General features: G+C 38.3%; 1 protein-coding gene across 4 annotated transcripts in view; it reads right to left on the reverse strand.

The window, feature by feature from the left end:
* SLC24A2 (solute carrier family 24 member 2) overlaps positions 1 to 26,834 on the reverse strand; it is a 268,137-nt gene that overhangs the window by 116,098 nt on the left and 125,205 nt on the right. The gene's annotated exons all lie outside the window — the stretch shown is intronic.

Here is a 26,834-nt window from a genome sequence, read left to right on the forward strand (position 1 = left end):
CTCTTCTGCCTTCTGGTCCTCCCCATTATATTCTTAGCCCATGTGCAACTTCAGGAATAGTCACACACCTGGAGAAGACGGCACAAGGGCAGAACTGTCTTAAAAATTCCATAGGTTCTAGGCTTTCCTATTTAGGTTCTGTTTCACCTGTCATACAAAGAATGTAAAGATGCCTTCACATATCACAAAAAATATACATTTTGTATAAAAATGGAAAGGAGTTTTATAATTTAGTATTTCAAATAATGAGCTGTGTGCACCTCATTTATGTTTGACATGCCCAAAATCTTGGAAGGTGAAAAATCAAATCCATAATTTTTTTATGTGTAGTTTTTAAATTTGATTGTCTTATACCTTTTAAGCATTAGATATTTAGTTGTCCTATAACTTTTAAGCTATAAGACAACTAAATTTAATATTTAATGGGGTTGATATTAAAAATATCATGTACATTCAAGTAAATATCTCTTAATCTTGATTTTTTTTTTTTTTAGTGGAGATGTATTTTTGGACTTTGTAGTCACTACCAATGTTTTTCCCCTGCCTCTGGCTCCAAACATTTTTATAGACTCTTGAAGAACTTGGGAGTCTCAGACAAAGACAGAAGGGCTCTCGGTTGGTGGTAGTTTCAGAGCATAGCCTGAGGATATTACGAAATTTGCCATAATTCTATTACTTGGAGCTCTAGCTCTGTGACTTGTATGAAAACACAAATCAGAAAATACCTCTGAATCCCTAGCTCCCAAGAACATTTTTGGAACTGGAGTGGACTTGAAACCGCCTTTTGATTTCCCTCTTTGCTTAGAAAGGCACCGTATGATGCTGCTCCTCTCTGGCAAATTCTTTCATTGCCTCCCCATCTACATCAGACAGTGCAACGAATGGCCCCACACGCTACAGAATAATCCCCCAGGGAAATTTTCCGGTGCAGCGAGCTCAGCCTTTGCACATACATTGAGATGAACTGTCAGAGCTTGCCTTTTCAGTTAGCAAATTTACACCTTATGCTAAATGAGAGACAAATAATTACGAGCCAGGACTGATAGCACAGCTATGTCATAGAACATGAAGGAACATGATGAAACCGAAGAAGGAGGAGGATGGACTTCCCGAGAGCAAAAATATCACCAGCTGCAAGTTTGAATTTTAAAATATATTTGAATAAATTATTTGATGAAGGAAAACCAAAATCCCAAACCTGTATTTTGAGCTGAAAGGAAGAAAAAAATATCTACCATATTGATTTCTTTATTCTCACACAAGCAAGGAGATCATAAACACAATACATGGAAGGAAAATGTGTAGTGTGTAGATTTTATAAAGAAAAAAGCTGAGAGCAGAGAAAAGTCTAAAACCCTTTACAAAATTTCTTTAATGTGAGCAGACGTTGACATCATTCATTTTCTCTCCAGTGTGATTTGCACACATGAATATACATCAGATTACAACAAATAAATTTAGGTGTAAACACAAATGGCAGCTGAGACTATTAACCTGCCCCTCCATTTCCCTCTTATGTAGCACTATTGCAAAAGAAGTGAGTATTGTGACATGATGGTAATTGTTTATTTTCAAGGGCTAACCCACATCTACTGATAATTCCTAATGTTCCCTGACTTAGGCTTGTTCTAATTGCATCCTGAAGCAGCCTCACAGTCCTGGCAATGTGCTGCTGATTGCGTTAGGAATTCAATTTTAAAGGCGTTTTAATTACCCTGGAAGTAACTAATGAAGGTGATGAAATGGTCCTAATAAATACAGTCAATGAGTTTTGGGTTGGCCTTGGTGTCATGAATCTATTTTCTGGGCAGCTGAACATTTGACAAGTTTATTCCAATCCATCAGATGTTGCAGAAGAGAACTTCTTCAAAAAAGACTCACATGATTTTAAGGATTAATGTTGGCCTTCTTATAATGCATTTTGCTTTTATATTCCCTTAATTTTATGCACACCAAAATAATATCCATTTGGACTTTACTAATTTGAAAGCCCAATTCCTGGTGGCTATGCTAGCTATAAGAAAGGGTTGTTAAGCCAATCCATAACATATACAACAATTCTTGACGATTATTTAAAAAATTTCACAAAGTGCATCCTGACAAGGCTCAGGGTAGGACTTTGGTATGCTAGTACAGACTCAGTTTCTACCAGACAAGGATGTCAGAAACACCTCTTTGTACTTATTAGAAAGTATTCTATAATTCAAATGTTCATTTAATTTAATCCAATACCTCCTTCATTACTCTAGATCAGTCATGTGGTGATTGCCCTTAATTTGAGCCACTGGAATGATACCACTAATATCAATTTCCCTTCCTCCTGGAAATTCCAATTCTATATGGGAATTGTGCTACTTTTTGGATGGATGTTTTGAAAATGCCCCTTCCGTTCCCTCCCTCTCAGATGACAAAAGACATTTCTCTCACTGCAAATCATTCTCAAGTCCTTAGATGGTTTTTTCTCTTTGTCCCTGGAAAGCCACTAGTCAAGGAATGATTTCACTGTGTATGACAGATAGTTTTGATGTAACTTTGTACAGAGATTTAAAATCTGCAACCCCACCCCAGTCCTATCCCACACATACACACAAATTAAGTAAATACTGCAACCTACCTGCCTCAGGGCCTCTCACATGCTTGTGGTTCACTCTGGCCAATAACTGTCCATCCAATAGGTCATCATGAAGATTTTGTATGTCAGAAGACAAATGTATAAATAAGGAATGTTACTCCTGGCCAGTGATGTGGCATCAGATGTAGGGAAAAGATAGGCTATTTGTCACAAGGCCAAGTAGTAACTATAAGCTTCTACCACTGTAACCTTCTTCCAAGTCCTGTGAAATTTGCCTGAATTCATTATTTCAAAGACCCAGAAGCATTATAAAATCCATGATGACAATTTTTAAATGTAACTATTTTGTCATGAATGTGATCCTAAATAAATATGCCAGTAATTAGTAATATTAATTCAGTATTTAATTGACATTAATTTTAATGTCAGAATATAAAAAGATTGGGTGAGGGATGATTTGAATGACTGATTTTCATTTAAAAGTTGTCATGGCAGTATGTAATGAAGTTTCCTTTTTGTTTCAACATATTTACCTGTAATAAACAAAACATTCAAATCCCTCTTCTGGTTACAGATGAATAAGCCTTAAAACCCACTAAGAAGACTAGATAAAAAGTACAATCACCTCAAATCTAAAATCTAAAAGTAAATAAGTCTTGCTACCTTTTAATGAGTTGGAGATTTATTTCCCTCTCCCATATTTTACTGTATCTTAACATATTCCCTAAATTGTTAGAGAAGGAGAAATTAAATACATCACCAAAGCATGAATTACTAAGTAATTTAAATTCAAATTATTTTTACTTTTGGTGGCTGATAATCACATTTCTTCAGGAAAATAAAAATCTCAAAGATCAATGAAGTGTTAAAGGTGGGAGGACACAGAAATACTTAAGAATTCTGGCTTAAAGGAGTGCATTGAGGTGGCCAGCATTGTGGCTAAGTGGACAAAGCCACTGCCTGGGATATCAGCACCCCATATGGGTGCCTGTTTGAGTCCTGGATGCTCCACTTCCAGTCTAGCTCCCTGGTAATGCAGTTGGGAAAAGCAGTGGAAGATGGCCCAAGAGCTTGCTCTCATATGGGAGCCCTGGAAGGAGCTCCTGGCTTCTGGCTTCAACCTGGCCCAGCCTGGGCTGTTGAGGTCATCTGGAGAGTGAAATAGTGGGTGGAAGATCTTTCTCTGTCTCTCCTTCTCTCTATAACCCTGATTTTCAAATAAATAAGTAAATCTTTTTTGAAAAGCACATTGAGATGGAGAGAAAGTATAGAAATCACCTAAATAAGTGTGCTATTGAAGCCCACATTATCCATAAGGTGTTTTGATAATTTGAGTTATTTCCATGATCATGATATACCTGGAGTAGTAGAAATATGTGGGAAGAACAGGTATCCCCCAAAATGGGAGGAGAGAAATAGAAATTACCTAGGGATAGTTAAGAACAACATTTTGCCTTTTAAATAGCTAGACAAGAGAAGTGATGTCATATAGTGATTAAGAATATGAAATTCAGGATCAGACAGCACAGGTTCATTTTCCTGGCTTTTTTTTTTTCTCCCACTTGGCTGTGTGACCTTGGGTAAGTTACCTAGTCTCTCTACTTCAGATTCTTCATCTGTAATATAAGTATTAGGTAATAGTACCCATCCAGAGGGTTGTTATGAGGGTTAAATAAGTTGACTAGTGCCTAGTCCAACATTTAGCACACAATAAACACTAGGGGTTAGCTGTATTATGATGATTGCTAATGTCAGAAGCTATAAGGGAGAATAACCACAAATTAGAATACAAAATAAGGGCTATGAACTGGATTCAGGAACAGGGTGGCTTCTGTGGGAGGTTGGATGACTCCACTGACAAGGATGTGAGAGATTTGTATAGAAACCTAGAGGCTGGCAAATCAAGCAAGTCCCAGGTTGGCAGCTGTGGGAGGAGGAGATGACACCACAGTGTCTAATTCCTTGACTCGGCTTCTAACCATGTCCTTGTTCCAAGAATCAGCACTGATTGAGGGAAACAGGGCTGGTGAGGCTGGGTCAACATTCACATCTCATGTACCTTTAGTGGGCCTGGTTTGGTCAGGAGATTCTCTGGATGGTAGAAGACTCAGAGGAGGCAGAACCCAGGCCCATGCCAAAAGGGCCCCTCCTTCCCAATTCTGAAATGCTAGGCGTTTCTAGTCAATACATTGACTTAGTAAGATGACTTGTGAGTGAAATAAAGGACCATCTGGATCAGAATGACCACAGGCCCAGTGAAGAGTCCAGTCAGTCTCTGCTGCATCCTTTCTTTCTCAGGGTGGCAGTCTATTCCAGGGGTTTTCCCTGTATCCAGGAAGCTGCTTCAGAGATGATCTGTGAACATGTTGTGTATGCACCTGGGAGCATTGAGTATCTGCTGAAAGTCATGATTTGGATAAAGAGTGAAATAAGATCCCCTCAACCTGGAAAAATGTTTGTTCCTGGAGAGGACAGAGACTCATAGCAGATGAGAAGGGGTGATCCACCCTCAGAAGGTCAGGGAATATAATTTGGGAATACTCAGTAAGGCAAGCAGGCAAGGGTATCATCAGGATTCAGCACTGAACCATAATGGACAGTTAAACTCCTCACAGTTGTATGTAATCAGCATCTACACATTTTATTGATCATATACCATCATCATATATCAAGTAACATACAATATGGTTATTTATATATCTCTGTATTTCTATCTAAAGCATGTGCTACTGTTGGCCACTAAATAAACATAGACTAATTTCTTTCTTATTTTTTTGAAAGATAAAAATGAATAAAAGTCCTAATACTTTTTTCTTGCATTCCAAATAATTGTTTTGTGCACATTCCTTAAAAGGAGTTCTTGACATGCTTCTCTCAGAATTGGTAAGCTGTATTGTGTATATCCTGTACCCAGCTCCTCCAGACAGCCTCCCAAAGACTGGAAGTTGTAGGTTCCTTGAGGACAGGATTCACCTTTTTCATCTTCCATGGCCCCTAATTGTGGTTGCTTAAAATGTGACCCAGAGATGTGGGTCACGCAGGACAAGAACTGTGTCCTCTGCTGCGTGCACTACCGGCTATATTAGTAGTCAGGGTGATTGCTGAAGTCCACCTCTTAGGGACTATCTCGTGGATGCCAGGAATCCTCGTCTTACAAATGGAGAGAGGCAGGAAGACTATGCAGCTTCTGTACTTGAGATACAAACACCAGGATTAATTCTCTTAATTTAGGAATAACAAATCAGCTACTACTGTTGTTTGAGCAATCTTCACAATTGCTAATGAACAATTTTGATATGCCCATCAAACATTCTATTAGTGGTGTTATGGTATTAGTCACGCAAATCTCCCTTGACTAGTAATAAAACCTCAAATGCTTCATAAATCCGATCTTGATTGCCTTAGTTCTTTTAAGGAAAGGGTATCCTAGAGGATGTGGTTTTTTAAAAAGTCCAAGTAATGCTAGTGATTCTAGTAATAAAGGCTAATATTTATGGAAAGCACTACATATGCTAAGTGTTTTATGTATGAGGGACTTCAAAAAGCTCATGAACTGATGAAATGAAAGTGTAAGTTTATTTTAATGTAAGATAATTTTTAAATCCATGCATAATCTTTTTGTAATATGTATTTTCATGAGCTTTTGGAAGACCACTTGTGTGCATAGATTTCAAAACTTTTCCATCAAAATAAAATTCTTTTTTATATATTTTTAAAGATTTATTTATTTATTTGAGAGATAGAGTTATAGACAGTGAGAGGGAGAGACAGAGAGAAAGGTCTTCTGTCCGTTGGTTCACTCCCCAAATGGCCACAACGGCTGGAGCTGCGCTGATCTGAAGCCAGGAGCTTCCTCCAGTCTCCCACACGGGTGCAGGGGCTCAAGGACTTGGGCCATCTTCCACTGCTTCCCCATGCCAGAGCAGAGAGCTATACTGGAAGAGGAGCAGCTGGGACTAGAACTGGTGCCCATATGGGATGCCAGCGCCACAAGCAGAGGATTACCTACTGTGCCACAGCGCTGGCCCCAAAATGAAAATTTTAAATACTATTTTTCATGAACTTTTTGAGGTAGTTTTGTATATTATTTCATTGAATCCTCACAACAATAGATACTATAACCATATCTTTAACACATGAAGGCTCTGAGGCTAATGGAGGTTGGATAGTTTGTATGTGAATAGTAAGAGGCAGAGATGGACATGAACTCAGACAACAGGGCTCCAAAAACTCCCTAAGTGTTGGGGAAACAAGAAAGTGGAATTTCCCATCTAGTGATCTGTAGGGAAAAGGTTGCAGGCCATAAACTCCAAATCCAGTAAAAATAATTTAGGTACATTAAGAACTATTTATGAGCTGTGATTTCAAATGGAGGCCAAAAAACTGCTGAGTGATTATTGTGAATTTAGAATGACAGATTTTATTTTTTTCTTCTGGTACAAAAAGCTAGTACCCAGGAGTAGTGAAATGATAGGGGTTATTTTTCTTTTGTCTCTTCAGACATTATTATTTAGATTCACCTACAGTTGTCATGACTTTTCATTATTATTTCTGCCTCTTGAAGGTCATCGCAGCACTTTTTATGACCGTCATAATGGCTTACGTTCAAGTAATAGTGCAAATTAGTTTCTCAATATATCAAGGTTACTTGTACTAGTATTAAGGAGCTGATAACTCAGCAGTAGGCAGGAAAAGAGAGGCCCTCTGGTGGTCCCATTTATCACTGCGGCCATAAGATTCTAGACTATATTTAGTTTATTAAGAAGCATCTGTGTGCCCAGTCTCCAATTTATTTTTGACACTTGAAGGATGAGTGCTTTTTGTTTAAAGGAAAGAACAAGATAAAAAAGAAATAACCACTCAGTGTTTGAAGCATCAATGGAAGAATCTGAATAGCAAGTTTTCAGGAAATGCATTCATGAATTCATTTAACAATATTTATTTGATAATATTTATTGTACATTTATTATATGCTAGACATTCTTCTGGGGTCTTTTAAAAATTAAATTAAAAATATTGACACAGAGCCGGCGCCGTGGCTCAATAGGCTAATCCTCCACCTTGCGGCGCCGGCACACCGGGTTCTAGTCCCGGTTGGGGCGCCGGATTCTGTCCCGGTTGCCCCTCTTCCAGGCCAGCTCTCTGCTGTGGCCCAGGAGTGCAGTGGAGGATGGCCCAGGTGCTTGGGCCCTGCACCCCATGGGAGACCAGGAAAAGCACCTGGATCCTGGCTCCTGCCATTGGATCAGCGCGGTGCGCCGGCTGCAGCGGCGGCCATTGGAGGGTGAACCAACGGCAAAGGAAGACCTTTCTCTCTGTCTCTCTCTCTCACTGTCCACTCTGCCTGTCAAAAATAAAAAAAAAAAAAATATTGACACAAAGTAACTGAAAACATTTATGGGATATGGTGTGAAATTTATATTCTTCTAGGTTCTAAGGATTTAGGTATAACCAAAACTCAAAAACCTCTGTCCTTATACATCTTATATCCTAGAATATATTATCATAAGATTTACTAGACAACATAAATGTTCATTAGGTCACTTAAAGTTATGTGTTATATTTAAGAGTACTTAAATAGATTAATTATGATGTAATTACTTTTGTAATCATATTATGATTAACTTATTAATCCTATATTAGAGAAAAGGTAGCAAAGCCTATAAAAATATAAAGAACATGATTATATTTATGGAATTAAAAACTCAATATGTAGGAATATTTAATGAGCAAAGGGTACTAGATATTAAAATGTATTTTATTAAAATGACTTATTTACTGAAAGGCAGTTATAGAGAGAGATAAGGGATAGAGAAAGAGAGAGATCTGCCATCCACTGGTTCACTTCCCAAATGGCCACAACAGCTGGGGCTGTGCTAAGCCAAAGCCAGGATCCCAGAATGCCATGCAGGTCTCCCATGTGGGTGGTAGGGGCCCAAATACTTGGGTCATTTTTGCTGCCTTCCTGGGTGCAACTAATTTTTTATTTTACTTTGTTTTAATTTGAGATACAGAGGGAGGTGGGGGGAGAAACAGAGACAGAGAAAGAGTGGCTCCAATAGCTGACTCTCCAAATGCCTGCAATGGCCATAGCTGGGCCATGCCAAAGCTGGGAGCTTCTAGGTCTCCCATGTGAGTGGCAGGAATCCAACTACTGGAGTCCTTGTTTGCTGTCACTCAGGGTCTCCATCAGCAGGAAGCTAGAGTCAGAAGCTGAAACCAGGACTCAAACCCAGGTACTCCAGGGTGACACAGGTGTCCCAACCACTTGGGCCAATTGCTTTCATAGACTTACGATTTTTAAAAAAATAAGAAGCTCTAAACCTTAAGAATAACTAAAGACTATAGCATGAATGTAGCAGAGTGATTCTTATATACAGTGTATAACTTTGTATTTATGGTCTCCTAGATACAAGTAGTAAAACCTCATTAATGCAGCAGACTGATTCTTTACCACATTTTAATGTCTGATCCTAGAAATTTCATTGGCATCATATCACTACCTGATTCACACAGGACCTTGAGGCAATTTCCTATCCAACCTGCAGAAAAGTATAGATGCCAGGTTAGCTGAATTTAGTTTTGGATTTTCCAGCAAATGAATATCACATAACCTAATTCAGATATTTAGTAATACAAACATAAATAAACTTGATAAAAACAATAAAGGACACAATTAACAACTATATAAACTTTGCTGTCAAAAATGTACTGATTGCTGTGGTACCGCAGGTAAAGTTGCTTGGGACACCTGGATCTCATATTGGAGCACTTGGGATCAAGTTCCAATTCTGCTTTCAATCCATTTTCCTGATAATGCACTTGGGAGGTAGCAGATGACGGTTCAAGTACTTGAGCCCTTGCCATCCATGTGGGAGACCCAGATGGAGTTCCTGGCATCTGGCTTCAGCCTCACCAAGCCCTGGTTTTTGTGGGCATTTAGGTGAGCAAACCAGCAGATGAAGATCTCTCTCTCAGATAAATAAAAGTGAATAAACATTAAGAAACCTTATTCATACTTAAAAAAGAGTGAAAACTGATACATAGAATCAGTTCCAGTTTTTGCTCTGATCTTCTGTTCCCAAGAGAGACCAAGAAGAATCTAAAATCATTCATGTCACAGAGTTGAGTAATGAGAGTGGGACCCAGCCACATTCATTTGGAACACTGCTTGGCTACTTCCACATCTCAGCCACACGGTACATACCCTCATTTCCTTTCCAGCTCATTCATCTGTATTATTTATCTCATCTCTTTGTTTTCTACTCTGTGTACCCTTCTGAGGGTGCAAACAATGCAAATTGTCTTTTATAACATTCCATAGTTATTAGCACAATGATGCTAGGTGTTCACTAGATGCATGATAAAAATGAGTAAGTTAACTTAGATCATCTTATTTTTTTTTTTTTTTTTTTTTTTGACAGGCAGAGTGGACAGTGAGAGAGAGAGACAGAGAGAAAGGTCTTCCTTTGCCGTTGGTTCACCCTCCAATGGCCGCCGCTGCAGCCGGCGCACCGCGCTGATCCTGGCAGGAGCCAGGAGCCAGGTGCTTTTCCTGGTCTCCCATGGGGTGCAGGGCCCAAGCACCTGGGCCATCCTCCACTGCACTCCCTGGCCATAGCAGAGAGCTGGCCTGGAAGAGGGGCAACCGGGACAGAATCCGGCGCCCCAACCGGGACTAGAACCCGGTGTGCCGGCGCCGCAAGGTGGAGGATTAGCCTATTGAGCCACGGCGCCGGCTAGATCATCTTATTTTTTAATGAAACCATATATTCATCCAGTGAGGCTGGAGGCAAATGGCTTCTTTTCAGTCCAAAATGGAACCATGTCACTTTCTTCTTGGAAGTTAATGCTACCAATGATTCACTGTTTCTTGAATAATTCTCCTCTCAGGTATCTGAGATGTGTGCTCTGACCAGACCAATATTTCCTCATATCTGGAAATGCAACACCATCAAACCCCTATTCTTTGAACTCCTGTTTTAGTTAGAATCAGAATTTCACAACATTATTGATTGTTCATACTTGCCATTTTGTCTGCCTTGTTGGAATTATGAACTTCTTAAGCAAGGCTGTCCTATACATCATACACCTTTATATTTCATATTTGCCAACTAGTGTGCTAGCACCCCACAGATACTCAGCAAACATTGACCCTTGCATCACTAGTTCCAAGTAGTGGGACTGGAGTCTTTCAGGGAAGGAGGATGCTTGAAGCAGGAAACTTACCAGGAGACAAAAAAAGAATTGAGGCACCAGGATCAAATGTTGGTGATTAGATACTCATAAGCAAGAAGTACTTAAGTAAAGATTCTCTGGCTTGGTCCCTAGGTCTCAGTGCCCAGACACTATTGCACAGGTCCTTTACCCTGAGGTAACCAGTCTTGCTTTTGGTGGTCCAACTGGACCTGCAATACAAATGGCAGAGCAAGTGCAGTAGTGATTGTCTCTTTCGGCTGATGGAAGGGTTGAATGGAATAGGGCCACCATGTGGGGAGGGGCATAAAATGGTAATAAAAAAATGGCAGAAAATGGTACACCAGATCATCCTTGAAAAGTGGAGTGCCTAGTGAGGATTATGTGCCCACCAGTGGGGTCTGACATGAAGATAGCTGCAATCTCAAATATCCTCCTAAGACTGATGCAATTTAAGATATGCAGAGTCAAATTATGGTTCCAACTTATGTTTGATATCTTCTTAGCTCACTTCCCCTACCTCCATCCTTGCCTCTCACAAGAAGTCCAGGCAAATTGACAAATAGTCAATTCTCTGTATCCAACCCTGGATATTACCACTTCATTCTCTATTGCTACACTTGCCAAATATCCTCCTTCATGGCATCTTCAACATCACTCATTTTTCTTATATTTACTGAGCAACTTACATGTGCTGCACTGTTCTTTGTATGAGGATACATCAGCAAACAAAACATCTCAAAAACTTGCTCTTTCAGAACCTGTATTCTGGTTTAAATCTCTCTTCCAAGACATAGTATCTCAATTATATAGTGACCACAGCAGTTAGTATATAAAATCCTTCTGGCCTTTATTGAGTACTATGGCAAGTATTATCAGGAAACATTAAAAAATTTTCATTTTGAAATAATTTTAAATTCATGGGTAATTGTCAATAAAAAATATACAAGGAGGTTCTGTGTACTGTTTGTCCAGCCTCATACTATAATAACACTTTTGTGCCTTTGGGACTGGCTTATTTCACTCAGCATAATGTTTTCCAAATTCCTAACAGGGATCACTTTTCAAAGGGACAAATATCATATGTTCTCCCTGATCGGTGACAACTAACCAAGTACCAAAAAGGAAACCTGTTAAAGTGAAATGAACACTATGAGAAACGGTGACTTAATCAGCCCTTGTCCTGACTGTTGATGAACAACTTAATACGTTATCCCTCTTAGTATTTTTTGTTTGTTTGTTCTACTTAATATTTTTGGTTGAATACTGTAATCAATACACAGTTATTACTAAGTGTTGAAACTTAACTGAAAAAAGATTGCTGTTAAATATAAGAGTGGGAATAAGAGAGGGAAGAGATGTGCAATTCAGGACATGCTCAAGCTGACTTGCCCCAAACAGTAGAGTTAGAAACATACCAGGGGATTCCAATTCAATCCCATCAAGGTGGCATGTACCAATGCCATCTCACTAGTCCAACTGATCAATTTCTGTTCACAATTGATCATAATGATAGGACTAAGAGCCAAAGGGATCACATAAACAAGACTAGTGTCTGCAAATACTAACTGATAGAATTAAAAAGGGAGAGAACGATCCAACATGGTAAGCGGGATACACAGCAGACTCATAGAATGGCAGATGTCCTAAACAGCACTCTGGCCTCAGAATCAGCCCTTAAGGCATGTGGATCCAACTGAAAAGCCCATGAGAATATTTCAGGCATGGAAAGCCAAGACACTCTGGCAAAAACAAAAAACAAAAAACAAAAAAACCCCAAAACCTAAATGAAAGATCTCCGCGAGTGAGATCCCAGTGGAAAGAACAGGTCATCAAAGAAGGAGGTACCTTTCTCTGAAGGGAGGAGAGAACTTCCACTCTGACTACGACCTTGTCTAAATATGATCAGAGTTGGTGAACTCAAAAGGCTTCCATAGCCTTGGAAACTCATGACAAGAGCCTAGGTTGATTACTGATGCCATAAACAAGAGTGTCAAATTGTTAAGTCAACAACAAGAGTCACTGTGCACTTACTCCTCATGTAGGATCTCTGTCCTTAATGTGCTGTACATTGTGATTTAATGCTATAACTAGTACTCAAACAGTATTTTTCACTTTGTGTTTCTATGTGGGTGCAAACTGTTGAAATCTTTACTTAATGTATGCTAAACTGATCTTCTGTATATAAAGAGAACTGAAAATGAATCTTGATGTGAATGGAAGGGGAGAGGGAGCGGGAAAGGAGAGTGTTGTGGGTGGGAGGGAAGTTATGGGGGGAGGAAGCCATTGTAATCCGTAAGCTGTACTTTGGAAATTTATATTCATTAAATAAAAGTTAAAAAAAATAAATAAAATGGAAAAATGTGAATAAAAAAAAGAAACCTCAAAAAAAAAAAACTTTTGTGTAACTATAGTACAATATTAAAACTAGGCAGATGACATTGGTACAATCTGTGGAGCTCATGTAGATTTCACTAGCTTTCTGTGCACTTATTTGTGTTGTGTCTGGTGTGTATATAGCTTTATGCAATTTAATCACATATGTAGTTTCATGTAACCATCTCTCTAACCAAGCTACTTAACCAAACCATCACTACAAAACTCCCTTCTGCTTCCTTTTCATGTCTACACCCATCTCCTCCTCTTATCAATAGCCCTGTAACCAGTAATTTGTATAACATATCTCTATAAGTTATTTAACGAATAATATAAATGGAATGATGTGGTATTCATACTTTTGAGGTTGGCTTTTTCCATTCAGTATAATTTTTCCTTGACCATTATCCAAGTTGCATGCATTGATAGTTTGCTACTTTGTCTTGTTTAGCAATATTCCATGGTACGGATGTACCAGTTTGTTTAGTCATCAACCCATAGAAGGGCATTTGGATAGTTTCTAGTTTGGGTCTATTGTCAATAAAGCTGTTGTGAACGTTGGTGTACAAGTTTCTGCCTAAGTGTGTTTCATTTTTCTGGGATATATGCCAAAGAGTACAGTTGCTGTGTCATATGAGACCATTTTTAGTTTCAAAAGGACCCAAACTATTTTCCAAAGTTGCTGTACCATTTTTATTGCTGTTCCCACCAGCAAATTGGCACTGATCAAGTTTCCCTGCATTCTTGTCAGTATTTAGTATTAGCATTATTTTTTTAGTGAGCCTAATAGGTGCATTATATCTCATTGTGGTATTAATGTGTGTTTCTCTAATGGCTTATCATGTTGAACATCATTTCATGAGCTTATGGGTCATTTGTATAGTCTTTTCACTGAGATGTTTATGAATGTCTTTAGCCCATTTCCTAACTATATTGTTTTCTTTCTAATGTTATGTTTTGGAAGTTCCTTGTATATTCTTTACTCCTTTGTCTAATGTGTAGTTCGCATATATTTGATCTCCATCTGTAATCTGGCCTTTCATCCTCTAAACATGGTCTTTCACAGAGTAAAAATTCTGAATTTTGATGAAGTCTAATCTTTTTTTTCTTTGTGTAAGCATTTGGTCATAAGTCAAAGAATACCTGTTGTAGGCCTTAAAGATTTTTCTCCTATTTTTTTCAAAACTTTATTCAGATTTATCTTTTACTTAAAACTGTGAGTCATTTTGAGTTAATTTTAAAACTATTTTATTTATTTTTTATTTATTTGAGAGGCAGAGAGACAGACACACAGACACACACACACACACACACACAGAGGGGGTGGGAGGGAGGGAGGGAGGGAGAGAGAGAGAGAGGGAGAGAGAGGGAGGGCACGAGCTCCCATCTGCTGGCTCACTCCAAAATGCCAACAATAGCTAAGGGTAGGCTGGGACTGGATTTGGGAGTTGGGAATGCCATTCTTGTCTTCTTGTCTCCCATGTGGGTGGCAGTAGCTCATCCAAATTAATGTCACCACTGCTTTCCAGGGTCCATATGGTTGGGAAGAAAGAGTCAGGAGCTGGAGCCAGGAACTGAACCTGAGTGAGCACTTTGATGCGGAATCTAGGTGTCTCAAACACTGGACTAAATGTTCACTCCTGAGTTAATTTTTGTATAAGCAATGCATTTATTGATCATGGTTAATTTTTGGCTTGTGGATGTTCAATTGCTGTTATATCCATTTTAAAAATAAGTGATAGAAGACTGAGTAAATTTAACTGACTTGCCCAAAGTCATACTGATAGCATGGGAGGGGCTGGTAGTCTAACTTGAAACCGTATGCACTTAATCATTATACTTCCCTGGTTCAAGGCATTACTCTGTTTGCATTCCTCAAGTAAACAAAAAAAAAAAACATTCTGAGTTTACCTTCCATGCAGGATACAGTGGAATTTATTCAGAAAAGGGAAGCCATCAAATCTTCAGAGAATTATTTAACGCAACCTTTAATGTTAATCATTGGCCTTGCTTTGAACAAGGCTATTTTATTTTAAAAAAATCAATTATTTTCAATGCACACATCCTTTTAATCTTATAATGATGACATTTGTCTAATCTTAATTTTCAAAAATAAGATGAAAATATGTAAAGGAGAAAAATAGAGATACTAAGGATAGCATTCCATTTTGGCTGATGGAGTAGTTATTGATTGGTGATATTGAAGGTTCGGCCTTAAAATAAAAATTCTTCTTCCAGACAGTAGCTGTGGTCTCCTAGCGCATATCTTATCTGTTATCTGTCAATAGCACAACGGAAATTGTGTGCTATTGAAAACAGATGTAGCCTCACAGTAACATAAATGGGAGAGATGTGCTCTGGAAATCCTAAATGTATTACTGTCAAATGGAGCCAGAAGGTACCAATATTATAGTCAGCACAATCTTCCTGACCAAATATTCAGCACTGTTTTCAGTGTCAGAATTAAAAATATGTTGCAAAATTGGGGAAAATGACACAAGAAATATCCTGTAGAAAAAAGCTTTGTTTCTGATGACTTCTGGCTCCGAAACCTTGACTTTAGTTATTGGGAATGTCTAAAGATAGTTTTGGAAACTTCATTTTCTAGCAGGTCCCAGGGTACAAGTTTATTGCCCAGAGAACATTCTAAACACTGATAATAGTCATATAATTTTGCATGATATCATCCCTGAAGGTTTACTGTTTCCTAAATTATAATAACATTGGACATCTTTGGACAGGTTTCCAAGTTACACTAAAAAAACCCTGAACCTATGGGAAAACAATGCTTGCCAACTGCTTAAAGAAAATCCAGTCTCAAAGTGAAGATTGTGCGTTTAACACTTATTTCAAAAGCATGAGTATGTTTGTTCTCAAAGTCTTTATAATGAAATATTTCAGACTAAAGATTCAGAACAGCACATTTACACCATTTAGATTCAGTTGTTAATAGTATTTTCTATATCAACATATGCATACATTTGTGTTTTTTTCTGAATAATTTTAAACTAAACTACAGATATCTTAGTATCTTCACCCTGAAATTTTTTACATATTTATCTTCTAAGGATACAGGCATTCTCCTATAGAATAATAAAGACCACCACATGTATATATTGTGTATAATAGGTGATACATTGCCTAATTAGGTCTTGAAATTTTTTGGACAACATTATCAATTTTGTTTGCATTTATACTTTTGCATATATATATGTGTGTGTGTGTGTGTGTGTGTGTGTGTATAGCTATTTTATCTAAGATCTCTTCCCTTTCCTTTGCCATCAATCCATGTCAGCAGATCAACAAAAACCATTTAATGCATTAAAAAAAGTTTTTCCAAAAAGAAATACTTTTTTGGTGACTTCTATTTGGTATTAGCTTACTAATGGAAAGTACTGACCACACAGACATTTATAAACACAAATGCAATTTAGTGCTAAGGTTCTTGATTTGGTATCTATAGTCTGAATATGTGTGTGTGTGTGTGTGTGTGTGTGTGTTGGAGGTGAAAATAAAAGTTCTGGAACCGTGTGTCAAATTTTGCCTCTAAATGTATTTTCAGGGGGCTAGAGGAAGAGTGTCTACAGTTTTCATGAGGTGTGAAAAGTGTCCATGACCCTGAAAAGTTTAAGAAATACTGATTTAATTCAAAATACTTAACCTGTGGAAGCTGAGAGTTGTTATCATAAAGGACACATGTTTTCAACTGCTAACTGACAGAAAGGGAGGAATTCCAAAAGGACCCATCTCGTCCATCCAAATGAAATTCTGGTGCCACTGAAATGGGTTTTGGCAGAGGCAAGTGAGAGCAGAAGGTAGCACAGAGCATTTTATACATGCTGACAAGTTCTCAATTAGTTTAAACTCTTCAGGAAAAAGCTCTGAGTGTCACTGCAGATGGCCACTCTATTCAGTGGGCAGAGACTGGGCAGAGTGCCTAAGGTCTGCTCTGGGCAGCAGTTGCCCAGCTCGCAGGTCTGTGTTTCTTCTCAGTGTTGCCCTCTCGAGGCCTTGGTAGCTTTGAGGGTGGTTTACATCTGTGATCACACTCACCTTGATAAAACACCCAAGGGGAAGAGAAAAAGTAAAAAGAGACAATCTCCTTTTTACCTTCCTGGACACCATAGAAATAGCTACATTCCTTGTAAATATGAAAGGAAAGAAAATAAGGACACAGAAAACCAGGCACCGAGCTTGGTGTTCTCATGTGGTTGTCTCATCCCCTTAGCATCTTTGTTTCATAGCTGTGAGGAAGTGAAGCTGAAAGGGAGGAAGCAACTGGACCAGTAAGGACAGTCAGTTACTCAGGGGCAGGGGTTGAGATTAGAATCTGTGTCTGTTGGATGCTGTTTTCCATTGCACTTTGTTGTTTACTAAGTGTGCAGCATGAGAGGATAGGTGTGGAATACACAAATGTAAAAACTACTGCAGCATGTTTGTACTGTGGGATGCCTTTGCCTCCTGTGCCTTATTTGGTTCAAGATTCCGATAAAAAATGTACAGTGAGAGGTAAATCAATAGCACTTAGGTTCTGAATGACTTGATTTAAATGCATTATCTCATTTAATATTTATAGCTCCACAGTGTTATCAATCCCATTTTACTGCTAGAGAAAGAAGCTCAGCAAGCTGAATGAATAGCCCAAGGCCACAGATGTGATAGCCAATAAAGTTGGAGTTTCCAACCAGGACTTTCTGACTGGGAAGCTGGTTCCTCTGTTCTCAGGCATGGGACTATGGGCCAGGTGAAATTAGAACACTGTTAATTCCTGGGAGGGCACGGACTCTCAGACTGTGGGACAGCACTTAGTTATAAGAGAAGGAGCTATTTTCTCCAAGTGAGTCCTCATTTTATCCAATATATATATGGGAAACCAAATTCTAGTAAATTGAATTTATCTTTATTGCCAATGGATATTCATTTGGCAGGTTATTATAATACTGTTTTGCAACCTACTTTTTCTACTGAATTGGAGACACAAATACTTTTATATGTATGTAAACATAATAGAGGATCTAAGAAAGTCTATTTTGTTGGCTTTTTTGGTGATGGGATACTTGTTTCCCAATAAGTTATACTTTGAAATATAACATTAAATTTTAAAAACAACCATGGTATAATTCAAAAGGGCAAACTATGGGTTTCCACTGCAGAATCATGGCAAGTATTTTAAAGATCCCTACTTCTATCGTTTACTCTTCTATGACCTCCAGCTAGGTTACTGGAGGGCTCTGAGCCTCAGAATCTACACATATGAAATGTGGATGACAGCCGTTTCAGAGGCTTGTTTAATTATACAATTGAATAAAATGATATGTGAAATTCCTGGATTTCAACAGGCACTTAATAAACATATAAAATGCTAAGAATCTACAATTGGAGCAATTAACTGTCTAAAATCAGAGCTGGCAGATAGCCAGGTTGGAATTTCTATCTCTGAATCTTTCAGAAGCTGTGGCCAAGAATTTCATATTCATAATCATGGAGAATAGGGCAAATCTGTCATTATCATCCCAGACAGAGGGGAATGCAATCTGCTTCAATTTCTTCATTTACTCATCAAAAGACCACCATTTTGCATTTGCAAGAGATTTTAACCGAGAAACACATTCTCTCCCAAAACTCTTCATTCTCCCCCCTCCTCCACAAAAATCTTGTCAAAACCTATTGCTTTATTATAGATAATTGTGTGTTTTCTAACTTCATTAATTGTGGTAGTTTGCTAGCAAAATGACTGTAACTATTCTATGTCCATGTCCCTTCATACCAATGACTTTGCAGTTCTTCCTATTATGAGGTGACGTTTATTTTTCTTCCCTTTATCCACAGTGATTTTGTGACTTGGTTTAGCCAACAGAATGTGGTGGAGGTGACATGTGCCAGTTCCTACCTAGGACACAAGGGCCTTGCATGATCCAGATGGTTCTTTAGCACTCTGCCCAGCTACCATGGGAACAATCCCAGACTACCCTTCTAGCTCTCCCTGGTTATGCCAGCCATCATCCAGCCAGATGATAGCAATTACATCTAAACAGTGAGGCAAATACTGTGGGCATGTGCATGGACACACCCAAGTATCTTTCTTACCAATAATTTTGTTTGGGCACCTGGATCATATTAGCAATATCTAGAAAACTGATTTCCATTTGTAACAATGACAGCATTTTGCATTAGCAATTCTCAAATCTCTTTTCTTTCTTTTTTTTTTTTTTTTTTTTTTTAGACAGTGAGAGAGACAGAGAGAAAGGTCTTCCTTTTCCATTGGTTCACTCCCCAAATGGCTGCTACAGCCAGCGTGTTGCGCCAATCCAAAGCCAGGAGCCAGGTGCTTCCTCCTAGTCTCCCACACGAGTGCAGGGCCCAAGCACTTGGGCCATCCTCCACTGCCTTCCCGGGCCACAGCAGAGAGCTGGACTGGAAGAGGAGCAACCGGAACTAGAACCCGGTCCCCCAACCGGGACTAGAACCCGGTGTGCTGGCGCCGCAGGCAGAGGATTAGCCTAGTGAGCCATGGCGCCAGTCATGACACATTTCTAACAGAAGAGCTCAACTAAGATGAGAGTCAAAAGCTCACAGGCCCTCCTGGAGTGCATGCATGCAGGATGCTATTCAAAAAGGAAGAAAACTAACCTTTCAGACATAAGGCGGTTGTGACGGGGAGGAGGAAGGAAAGATGAAGAGAAAGAAAACATTTCTTGATAACCTAGAAAACCCATAAATATTTATTCTGTTAACCAAACCCCAAACCCTATGCCTTCTCAAAAATATGTTTGTTAAGGGATTTCCAAGGTCCTTCATGCTTCATTCAGACAAATAAAGAAATTAAAGTTGCCTGTTTCTTTTAGTTGATAAGCTAATAAGAAAAACATTTTCTTACTGTTAAAGTTACAAAAATAAAATTAAAATTTTATCATATTTAAGGAGTATAAAAGCATTATGTCTTAAACAACTTTAATCTGCCTGGAACCTTTCTATGAAATCATCAGTTTTATCTAAAAATGGTTCGCTTGCTGTTATTAATCCCTGTCCCTTGCTATACTCACTGCATAAATGAGGTAGGACTCATTTGGAAAATAAGTTTAATTTTTCAGCTTTTTAGATGTTTAAATTGGGTGCCTTTTTCTTTGGATGAAACATTTTCATATATTTTTGGTTTATTTTATGTTGTTTAAATATTTTTGAAAATAAAGTAATATTTATGTTTTTTGACATTAATACATGTTCACTAGACAGTATAAACCTTTTCTTGGGGTTGGCAAGGCTAACTCAAGGATGGGGTAAATGTTTACTTTTCAACTGCACAAAATTTAAGAGGACACCAAAACTTTTGAAATATAGATAGATATATATATATAGTGTATATTTCAAAAAAAAATCAAAATCAGTGCAAAACATCCACCATGAGCAAAATTTCTTTTTTTTAAAACTTTTATTTAATAAATATAAATTTCCAAAGTACAACTTTTGGATTATAGTGGCTTTTCTCCCACAACCACCCTCCCACTCACAACCATCCCATCTCCCACTCCCTCTCCCATCCCATTCTTCATCACGATTCATTTTCAATCATCTTTATATACAAAAGATCAATTTAGTATATACTAAGTAAAGATTTCCACAGTTTGCACCCACACAGAAACACAAAGTATAAAGTACTGTTTGAGTACTAGTTATACCATTAATTCACATAGTACAACACATTAAGGACAGAGATCCTAAATGGGGAGTTAAGTGCACAGTGACTCCCGTTGTTGATTTAACAATTGACACTCTTATTTATGATGTCAGTAATCACCCGAGGTTCTTGTCATGAGCTGTGGCTATGGAAGCCTCCTGAGTTCGTCAACTCTGATCTTATTTAGACAATGCCATAATCAAAGTGGAAGTTCTCTCCTCCCTTCAGAGAAAGGTACCTCCTTCTTTGATGGCCCGTTCTTTTTGCTGGGATCTCACTCACAGAGATCTTTCATTTAGGTCATTTTTTTTCTTTTTGCCACAGTGTCTTGGCTATCCATGCCTGAAATACTCTCACAGGCTTTTTAGCCAGATCTGAATGCCTTAAGGGCTGATTCTGAGGCCAGAGTGCTGTATAGGGCTTTTGCCATTCTATGAGTCGGCTGTGTATCCCGCTTACCATGTTGGATCGTTCTCTCCTTTTTAATTCTAACAGTTAGTATTAGCAGACACTAGTCTTGTTTGTGATCCTTTTGACTCTTAATTCGATCATCATGATCAATTCTGAACTGAAACTGATCACTTTAACAAGTAAGATGGCATTGGTACATGCCACCTTGATGGGATTGAATTGGAATCCCCTGGCACGTTTCTAACTCTACCATTACGGGTAAGTCCAATTGAGCATGTCCCAAATTGTACATCTCCTCCCTCTCTTATTCCCATGAGCAAAATTTCAATTTTTAACCTCTCCCCAAGACTGCAGAGATCAAAGGACACATTATCAGGTCAGATGTTGTCATGTTTTTTCCAAGAATCTTCCTTGTATGAAGAATTTCTAGCTAATTTTAATAGTTCTTTTTATTTGAAAGGCAGAGTGATGGAGGGAGGGAGGGGGAAAGAGAGAAAGAGCTTCCATCTGCTGGTTCACCACCTCTCTCCCAGCGCCTGCCACAGCAGCAGCAAGGCCAGGCTGAAGGCAGGAGGGTAGGAACTCCGTCTGTCTCCCACATGGGTGGCAGAACCAAAGTACTTTGGCCATGATTCACTGCCTCCAAGGTGCATTAGCAGGAAGCTGCATCAGAATAGGAGGCAGGACTCGATCCCAGGTGTTCCAATATGGAATGTGGGCATCCCAAGCAGTTGCTTCACTGCACCACAATGTCTTTCCCTAGTTTACTTTTTGAAAGGTCCTTATTACTTCATACTTTGTCCTCACCATTAATTTTTAATAACTAGAGAAAATGTCTCTAAAATGCTAACAAATTGAACATAGACCCTTTGATGTATTTCTCTTATGCAGTGTGTACAGAGAGTCTATTGCAAATATGCTCCAGAGGATAGTAAGAGGGGCACATTGCCATAGATGCTGGTGCCCTTAACATATTCCATCCTTTGAAAGTGCACATTTGTCATGTCTGAGTCTCTTTTCAGTAACATATGTTTATCAAAAATAACTATGAACATCTGTGTATGCCTTTCCAGTTTGCAAAGCATTGGCTATGTATTCCTATCAACATGTTGCTAAGGCCAGTAGTTCTCAACTTTAATTTTTTTCTGTAACAATTAAGGATAACCTAGACCTGTGTGACACTTTTACATTAATGCATTTAGTGATGTGTTTAATCCACAGAAAGTAGAGTTTGCCCAAACTTTACGTATTTGCTTCCTTCCTACTTGAGGAAGTTTGTTGGAACTTACTTGATTAGGGCTGAACTTATTGAAATAATGTTCAAACTACTCTAATTGGTCAAAGTAAATTGATGGAACTGGGCACTGGAGTCATTGTGAATAACAATAATTGATATGACACACCTTACAGCTTCACACTAGTTTCTCTCAACACTGCTGTTGTGAACCTGTGAACTTGTAGTTTATGAGTAATGATATCTCTCATCCAAGACGGAATATCTAAGTTAAATGAGGATGAGGTGCAATGTTGGAAATGCTGATCGGTGTGATTATTGTTGGAAGTGGTGGTGAGGAGTTGGTATTTGGAATTGCTGATTTCCTCTAGATATCAATAGAAGTAATTAGGACAGTCAAATTTAAATGAACATAGGTAAAAGATATAGGTCTGAAGAGAAGGACATTTGACCCAAGGTAACATTTATTGGCTTACTAGTGCCAAGAAGCTTCTATATAGTTAACATAGTGAATACTCATTGAGTCCTTAATAAGCTTATGAGTTAAGTTCTGTTTTCATTCCCATATTATAGGTGGGAAAACTGAGGCAAAGAAAGATTATATCACTTGCTTAACACATACTATACTAAGTGAAAGAGTTATTTGAATCCAGGCAGTCAAGACTCAAAGTCTGCTTTAAGCACGCTATGTTCTGTTTTGTTTCCAATTCTAGATTGTTTAATTTTAAATGACAGTCCTAGTTGTTTTCATTATTTGACTTAAGCTTATGTGCATTTTTGTATATTTTATGCAATTAGTATACTCAAAGCATAAAAAATTCATGCTTGTGCTTTATAAAACTATGATGTAATCATATTTTGTCTAACAGTCACTTGTAAATATCTGAAAGTAGGATTCTTTATGTGTTATATTTATCATCATCAGTGGTACTGTTCACACTGAAAATTTTCTGAATCAATGACTATATTAGTATTCTCATTTTGTGATATCTTTAGTATAGAGGTACGTTTACCTAAATTAGGGTCTTTTTATATACCAACAATAGATTCGAATTTTCTGAAGAAATTTTAAACACACATGAAGCTAAACAACAAGAATAAGAAATGGAAAATAATTAGGTGAGAAAAATACTCTCTTCTTTCTATTACATTCTATTTGTATAGTTTCTTTATGTGCTCCTTACTGCCACTGATAAAAGGAATAATTTGAGTATTCAAGCTACATATTGGAAAGGTATAGACAAAAGGGACAACTCACCAAGTACATAAAAATACATGGTCATTATAATACATCCAACACTTAGAGATTACCTTAGCTATGGTATTAATGCAGTTTCTATTTATATACATCTATAAAGACCAAGATACCTGGAATTCCCACCATCTTAGGAATATCTTCACTGTTGGTTTTTTGTGAAAGTGAAGTTATTTCTTTTTTAATTTAAAATTTATTTGCTCAGAATATGCTGCATAGTTATAATTAATTATTCAGGGCTGTGATTTAGCATATTTTAGTTTGTGAGCTTATGTATGTAAGAGAAAAATACAGATATAGTCAGATATATTTTGTAATTCAGAGTAAATTTTCAGTTTATAATACAATAAATGTGGTGTGCTCTTTAAACATGGTAGCAGGAAACAAATGTGGTTTTAAAAACATTATGGCAAAGAATGTTGGGGAAGAGGTGGGGGCTCAGGACAGAAGTGGAAAGGATGAACATTCTCTGGTGGGCCCCATGACAGTGGTTCTGAGGTCAACCAGAGAGCAGCAAAGGGATTGGTCAGAATGGGGGCATCTCCAGAGTTCCTAACACACTAGGACTCTGGGCAAACCCTACACCTCAATCTTGGGTTTCTTCATTGGTTCTTTTCACTGTGAATTACAATTATGAACTTTTTAAATCTATAAGAAACCTCTGAAGGAATTGTCCTTGTCCAGTCTGGTCTTTTCAAAGAGAAAGAAAATGATACCTGGAGAAGTGACTTTGAAATTCAAAAGGCACTGGGCCTGGGTCAGATGATTCTACTGGACTCTGGTTTCTGCATCCCTGTGTGACCTTGGGTAACCCATCAGCCTCTCTGGCTGTAGCTTCACCAGGGATGATGTTACAATATTCTTTCCTGCAGGTGCTGGGAAGGTTACATGGGATGATGGATATTAAGTCACTTTAGAAATTCAACCATTGCTATCAGATATCTTACTTTAAATGTACAGTTGAACAGGATCTGAGCTTTAACTAGAACGCCAGGGATTCTGATCATTTTGCATAACTAATAGTTAAAGTGGTGTGTTCTGGTGCCTATATACCTTCTCACATGTTTCTTTTTGTCACAAACTAAAATATAAACCACTTGAGTTTCTCTCTTATTCTCAAACTCCCCTTGAAGAAGATCTGATGAGAAACTCTGAGTGCACCCAACAGATCATTTCTTTTCTCTACAATTGCCCTTGCCACAGAATATCACAAACCCTGTATCCTTCCCAGCAGCAACCAGGGGGCTGTCACTTTAGGGCTGACACACTTTCTTACCTTCAGAACAAAATTCCTCTAAAGCTCTGAATGCTGAATTCAAAACATCAGTGATGTCAGGCTAGGTTTGCCTTTTAAAGAAAGGTCACTGCTGTGAGGGACGGATCTATGCTCGGGGCCCAGATTGGGTGGGATAAGATTGACAGACACACTGTTTCACCAGAAAGATGTTGGTAGATAATAACAAGCTTTCCGCTTTCAAGGCTGTGCTTAATCAGACAGGAGCAAGATATAAACATGCTGTTTCCCAATTCCCCCCTTCTTCCCTTTACAGTATTATTTCTTTGGCATATTTAGAGTGAAAATAAGTTTTTGTGATTTTTATAGCCTTAAAATATGGATGCAACCTATATTCCTAAGTATGTATTTCCTAGTACAATTTCCTCCCTCATTCCCAAACACATACATGTGTACACATACACACACACACACACACACAGAGGGAAAAAAGTTGTTAGTTCTGTAGTCAATTCTTTGGTCAATTCTATAGTCAATTCTGGAAAACTATCCTTGACCAATTCCCCTACAGAAATCTGTTGAATTTCCATCCATCTTTTAACTCTCTCCTCTTCCATGGAGTTTTCTAAGATTTTCCCAGGTAAAATTAATTTTGTTTTCCTTCTTACCAGAAGATTTCCTCTATTAGGGTAGTGTTCATGGCTTGCCTTGTTTAGTAATTTATTTTTTATTCTGTTTTCCTTGTATGTTATGAGCTCTTCCTTGACAAAAAGTAAGTCTCAGGGAACTTAGAGATGATCTGTATTAGGATTTTCTAAATTTTCTTTATTGGAATAGTTGGCCAAGGGGACATGACCACGAGTAGGTCTTTATAACTAGACAAATTAGGAGCCTGGGAAGACGTGGATGCTAATACAAAGGAGAAAGATGTGGATGTTTATAGCTGTGTTTTCATGAGGCAACATGAGATGGTTCTACTGGCTCAGGAATGCCATGGAGGGAATCTGGAAATGAGGCATTAAAGGTAAGTTAAGGGTAGGACAACATACAACACACAAATACAAAAGAAGAATATTTGTGGATTAAGATGAAAAGGATAACATTTATTCCTAGCAAGAAAGAATGATTAACCCCAATCCTTTAAGTGCAGGTGCATTCTTATCTTGATAAGCTCTTATCACTAGATAGGAAAATACTTGATTTCACAAGAAGCACAAAGAAAAGGCCTACAACAAAGACCATGGGATATCTCACCTGAATTTATCAGCATCTGTTTTATAGTGGATATTCAAATAAGGTTTGTGAACCTTGAGTTTGAGCCTTCTTTCTCCCATTGGTGAATAGAGGCAGGGTATGTGTGTGTAAGACAAGAAAGGAGAAAAAAGACAGGATGAAAATCTAACTGGCCCAGGTGGCCCTATTCAATAGCTCCAGGCACAGAAAGACAAACATCACAATTATTTCTCATATGTGGATGCTAAAAAAAAGTTAATCTAAAAGTAGAATAAGGTTGGAAAGGGTATAGGCATGGGGGAATAAAGGGAAGTTGGATATATAACGCAGTTATGTAGAAAGGATATATTCTAGTGTTCAGCAGCACAGTTGGATGATTATAGTTTGCAATAACCTATGACATATTTTATGAATGGTGTAGGTATTTGGCATAGCAGTTATGACATCACTTGGAGGCTCACATCCAATAATATTGATTTCCAGTCTCAGCCCTGCTTCCAATTCCAGCTTCCTGCTAATGCACAGCCTTGGAGGCAGCAGGTGATGGTTCAAGTATTTGGCTCAGGTAGTGGAAGACCTGGATTAAGATTCCAGCTCCCAGCTTCAGCCTGGTCCAGCTCTGTCCACTGCAGGCATTTGGGGAGTGAA

This window comes from Oryctolagus cuniculus, chromosome 1 (genome assembly GCF_964237555.1).
Source record: "Oryctolagus cuniculus chromosome 1, mOryCun1.1, whole genome shotgun sequence".
Taxonomy (NCBI): domain Eukaryota; kingdom Metazoa; phylum Chordata; class Mammalia; order Lagomorpha; family Leporidae; genus Oryctolagus; species Oryctolagus cuniculus.